Here is a 6246-nt window from a genome sequence, read left to right on the forward strand (position 1 = left end):
AACATTGTAATAATGGTATGTGCTCCATATCAGATATAACTATCAAAATTTTAGAAAATTTAGAATTAGAGAACTTAAATAAAGAAGAGAGGAATAATAGACCACGCAAACAGGAGGATTTCTGGATCAATACTCTTGGTACTGCTTATCCTTTTGGGCTAAATGATCGTGAAGCAAAATATGGACACGTGTCTCAATGTTGTTGTTAAATGTATTAATGGTTTTATGGACTGTCCTTCTTTTAATTGCCCTGCCAAACATAAAAAACGATCGAGAGGACAAATGAAAAATAATAGAAAAAATGAATTAGATTTACATATGTTTTCTTCGGATCTATGCCAGCTACTTTAATCTAAGGGTATCACTTCTGTAATAAAATATCTAAATCAATTATCCAAGAGAAATTTCATCAAACTTTTCTAGATTTTCAAGAATGCTACAGCTCTTGAATATAATTTTAAAGTAATATAAAATACAATTTGCATTCTAACTAAAACGAAATTTATTTCAAAAAAGAATAAGTCTGATAAGATTGATAATAAGGACAATAGATTATATTTACCTGTTAATTTTACTTTTAAGCAGATTGAATAAATTAATTTACCAGAACTTTTAAACCAGCGGGAGGTGAAATAGGCCCTTCCTAGTAATTTTAATTATAATGATAGCCCAGTTTTAACTTATAAATTTTAAAAAACTATTGGGCAAATGATTTTTAAGTATAATTTTGTACTTAAAAGATTGGATATTGATATAAATTGGAAACCTATTTGTAATTGTAAGCAACTAGGTCCATTTGTAAATCCTACTTACAAACGTGTTATAACAGAGGACTTACCAATAATAAAACAAGAAGATCTTCAAATTATAATGAATAAAGGTGCTAATTTCTGTCTTTCTTATCGTTTAAAACCATCGAGTATTTTTAATAGCTTAGAAAATGATTTTGATTTATTTATTGATAAGTGGTGTAAGAAAAAGAATAAAAATACAGAGCGTTTTCAACGTTGGAAGAATTTAATTATGCTAACTTAAAAAATAGTAACACTAAATCATTATTTCATAATGCTAGGATAGAACAAGCAATGCTAATCTACAGAATGCATTTGTAAATGAAAATTTGATTAACCCAACACTACTAAAATGGTCAACGCCTTGGTGCACCAAAACCTCCCTTGTCGATGCCCCTTCCTCCAATTCACCCTCCTCTATCATCACAAAGTGGACTTCCATGTTCACCTTCTCGACAAGGACCTTGTTCATCATTTCTTTTCATTCCACGATTTCCACCATAGCGCCCTCGACCGTAGTAGAGTGTGGTCTGCCTCAACGCTGCCCCCCATGAGGAGGGCTTTTTTGTCTCGCCTCTTAGTACGTGACAAAAATGATCTCTGCTGGGTTTTTTCTTCGACATTGAATTGATGGCTCTTGTAGTAGATTGGCTAGAAGAGGAAAAACTTGTGATAGTTGTATTTACTCTTCGAGTTGACCATGATACTCTGGTACGAATGATCCTTAAAATTGCTTCCGCATAAAAAGAAAAATAGGAAGCACATTCAGTATAATTAAAACAAAACAGAAGTTTTGCCGGGCGAGTTCTTTTCATTGGATAAAAATTCAACAACTCAAATATGAATGAAAAAAAAGGCATCATTTGAATAATAATAATTTTATGAATAAAATTAGTGATTTAAAGCCAAGCAAATAATAACTAAAACAAAATGGGTTCAGGAAGAAAAGCAATGATACTCATTTTAGATGTTCGGACGTAAAGTGTCTATCTTCTTATTACGACAATAAAAATGTGAAAAAAATGAACCTTCATTAATAATCTATATTGAATATGTTTTTATATTTTATCAAAATATAAGCTATATTAAAAATTTATTTTTGAGACCTTACATGTAAAGTCCCAATATTACTGGGGAGGAGACGCCCTACTGACTCATAAAACAAAGTAACTAGCTCAAAATACGAGATGTGTATTGCTCAAAGTCAATTCTAGATCCTTTCTCTGTGGTCACTGTCTTTGAATATTAACATAGCTATGTGCCAAACTCATCAAATTTATTTTCTCAAAATCTCATCTATAAGCTTTGTTCTTTTAAAACATTTTTCCTGGAAAGGAAAAGTATTAAAGAAAGGAAGAGGCCAGAATAAACTTAGAAAGGAATTGTATGAGTAGGTTTAAATCAGTTATTTAGTTATTTAGGTATTAGTTATTTATTTAGTTATTAGTTATTTTTGCTCAAAGTCAATTCTAGATCCTTTCTCTGTGGTCACTGTCTTTGAATATTAACATAGCTATGTGCCAAACTCATCAAATTTATTTTCTCAAAATCTCATCTATAAGCTTTGTTCTTTTAAAACATTTTTCCTGGAAAGGAAAAGTATTAAAGAAAGGAAGAGGCCAGAAGAAACTTAGAAAGGAATTGTATGAGTAGGTTTAAATCAGTTATTTAGTTATTTAGGTATTAGTTATTTATTTAGTTATTAGTTATTTTTGCTCAAAGTCAATTCTAGATCCTTTCTCTGTGGTCACTGTCTTTGAATATTAACATAGCTATGTGCCAAACTCATCAAATTTATTTTCTCAAAATCTCATCTATAAGCTTTGTTCTTTTAAAACATTTTTCCTGGAAAGGAAAAGTATTAAAGAAAGGAAGAGGCCAGAATAAACTTAGAAAGGAATTGTATGATTAGGTTTAAATCAGTTATTTAGTTATTTAGGCTTAAAACAATTATTTCATTACTAACTAAGTCTCCATTACTCGTCACATCTGATTTGTCTATTCTGAAAATGGAAAACAAGGAGAACCCACGTTTATTTATTTTTCACTGTTAATTCAAAAACTATACGCTCACAGCTGACTTATGCTGTCTTATGCAAACTTATATTTGACTTATACTTATGCTGACTTATACTTATGCTGACTAAAGCTGACTTATACAAGGCAAAACTAATGAGAAAGGTGAGAAAGAGTGAAGGAGAGTTTATGAGTCACAGAGCCTTCGGGCTTATATCTCTTCCTTTTCTAAACTTGTCTGAAATTTAAGCGAGACATAAATACTGAAATCATGCGATAAATACTATACAGCTAGCCGACTGACATCCCAAGCAAAAGCTTTGGAATTTCAGTTGCCAAACAACCTCAAGTTGAAAAAAAAATTGTAGCAAGGCAATATTTTTCGGAAGATAAAGAGAAAGGGTATTGAAAGAGTAATATCAAGCATTAAATGATATTCTATATTGTATGATAAGCGGTACATAGAATACAAGAGCCTGAGAGCCAAAGAAAATGTATGGAAGGAGGTGGTGAAAACAAACGATGAATCAGGTAAAAATGTGTTTGGTATTTGTCCGGTCTTTGAAATGAGTATCCTAGGTCTTAATAATAAAGGAGGAAAAATAGTATCACAAGCTATTTCCTGAAATCTTGGACGACGCCTTGAAAATGACGCAGCGCTCTGAAGAAGATCCCTTGATGAACTTCGGCCGAAAACCCCGGAGAGGCATTGTAGGTGCCAGATCCACTGACCAGCGCGACAAGTCTTGCTGAAAATCCTTGGTCCCCTCGGATTGTATCAGTATATGTTGTAGGTCAAACACAATCTCATTATATCTGCCCAATAGAATGTTCATAATATTACAGTTCCTTCAATTAAAGCTCAAATATTTCAAATAGAATACTCATTCTTATGCAAAGGATACAATTTTTATACCCAAGAATCTGTAACACCAAATATATGTGATTTGTGTAACATAAGTATGCTTCGCTTTCCATCTAGAATTAATCACACGCACATATATATATATATATATATATATATATATATATATATATATATATATATATATATATATATATATATATATATATATATATATATATATATATATATATATATATATATATATATATATATATATATATATATATATATATATATATATATATATATATATATATGTATATATCGTAAGAAATAAAAGCTCTTGTTAAAATATTAAAATCTATTGTGTTCGGCTGATCTAAGTCACTGAAAAGATAATATTCTTCAGAAGTCCGTAGATTCGAAAATCTCATTTATCGGCTTGGCCAATAGGTGGTGAGGGTTTTGCCTAAATGTCGCAACAGCAGCTTCTTAAGCAGTGAGAATGTGATGATTAGTCACTGCGCCTAGTGTGTGACTTAATTATGGTCACAGGAATAGAAAAAAAACAATAAAAATAATACAGCTATCTGTCAAAAATTTCGAAAGAAGCACAATAAAACAATTAATAAAATATTATAGAGGTAGCTAACTAAAATTTGGAATGTGAACTTACTCTTTTCTTTAGTACTTGCTGGACAATTTCGGCCGTCTCAAAAGCAACAAATCCATATTTGGCTGCACTGCGTGTTGAAGAATTGATTTTTACATCAACTACTTTCGCAATGGCTCCAAAACATTCCTGGTTAAAGGGTAAAAATAAAATCAGTGCCAATACTAAAACTTGAAGCAATACTAAGAAAAAATTCAATTTAATTGAAATTCTTCGGATTTGGTTTTTAAAGCAAAATCAGGGATAGAGACATAACTAATATCATGATTCCACATCTACAAATTACTATATGCTGTGTGTCATAGCTGAATCTGAGTAATTTTGAACCGTTCCAGAAACCAAAATAAACTAGGGTGCGTTCCGGGTAATAAAGAGCATAGGTAGTAAAGAGCATAAACACCGTTGAAGTATTATGATTCCCTCCCCCAAAAAAGATCTGCCATATGTGAAATTGAGCAGCCCCAAGGGAAAGTGTGACAAACGAAAATTACAAAGAAAAAAAAAACAAATTTTGGGATATTCTATCTGTATTCCAAAATATAGTTGAATATTCTATAGGTTCTATTCTCATGTTTCTCTTGGTAGTTAAACTTTTATAGCAGGGTAAAATAAAGGTTAAAGAAAATAATTTGCTAACTTATTAGTTCTATCCTATAGAAATATATATCCGATAGAAATTAGACCTATCCTTTTTAACTTTGCTTGATTTTGACTTCATGTTAGTAAATAAAAGAAAGTCAGAGATACTTCAGACGGAAAAATCTTCTTATATACGCATATTGGACGTGAACTTGATTGTAAGGGCATTTATAGCAAAGATGTTGATACTAGATCAAGTAAACAGGAAGTAACCACTCATTATTCGTAGGTACGTCATGTGTGCTCTTTTATCATAGTGCAACCCTTGTACAGTTGCCACTAAACCAAGGCTTTGAAATTATTTTCTTTACAGATAGAGCCTTTTTGACGTTACCAACAAAATCCTATGGACGTTACCAAATCAAACGCTACGTTTCACATCTATTATTGCTTATAATTCACCCACACTACGCAATAGCATAATACGTTGAATAATGCATATACACACACTAAAATAGACAACAAAAAACAAACGAAAAAGAGAAGGCAAGGAAAAAACATTTAACAACTTAAAAAAAACTGGCATGACGAAAATGCAGAGGAACACGGACACAAGCTCTGGTTGAAAGTAATCTGTGCTATTTTCAAAAAAACTAGAAGGTTTCTTATAAAAAATCAGTTTTTGCCTATCAGGAAAGAAACAACAAAAATTAGCGGATCCCAACAGGATTTTCATATTTATGTGTGAGACTCTGCAATTCCATAGGAAGAAAACAAAATCTACAAGATTTGATGATGGAAAACTTTGAAATCTACTAGAGAAGAAAATACCTTTAAATCTGATTCCACAATATTCGGTGGTATGTTGCCAACAAAAAATTGATGAGAGTCTTGGAAATTCCAGTCCATTCCATCAGGATTCATTTTTCTCATACGCTTGTTATCCCTGTCATCAAGACGGCCACCAACTGCAACCAAATCACTGATTTAATTTAACGCTAAAGCTGTAACCAAACATCATGTCCTTTTCAAAATCCCTTTCAATGATCTTAACTCTTTTATTTATTCATTTAAAAGAAAGCATTTTCAAGCCAAGAATAAATTAAAATACAGGGGTGCCAATTCACAGGAATGTTGAAGGGGGAGCAAGATTTTTTTAATATGAAGATTTTAAAACTCAAATTTTTGGGGAAAGGGTGTTATTTTTGATTTTTTAATGAAATAGCCAAAAAGCATAGAAATATTAATAATCAAAGGGGAAGGGGAATGATTGCCTCCACCATCCCTTATTGGCATCCCTGCTAAAAGGATGTTACATACTTTTTTTTAGCAAAGCATCT

At 31.5% G+C, this 6246-nt stretch overlaps 1 long non-coding RNA gene across 1 annotated transcript; it reads right to left on the bottom strand.

Moving 5' to 3' along the window:
• Positions 1–1053: 1053 nt before the first annotated feature.
• LOC136027833 (uncharacterized) lies at positions 1054–5851 on the bottom strand. Its single transcript, XR_010617667.1, has 3 exons — positions 5738–5851; positions 4331–4456; positions 1054–1442 (listed from the first exon to the last, which is right to left on the bottom strand). It is a non-coding gene; the product is annotated as an uncharacterized LOC136027833 (long non-coding RNA).
• Positions 5852–6246: the final 395 nt, after the last annotated feature.

The sequence above is a fragment of the Artemia franciscana genome, chromosome 6 (genome assembly GCF_032884065.1).
Source record: "Artemia franciscana chromosome 6, ASM3288406v1, whole genome shotgun sequence".
Taxonomy (NCBI): domain Eukaryota; kingdom Metazoa; phylum Arthropoda; class Branchiopoda; order Anostraca; family Artemiidae; genus Artemia; species Artemia franciscana.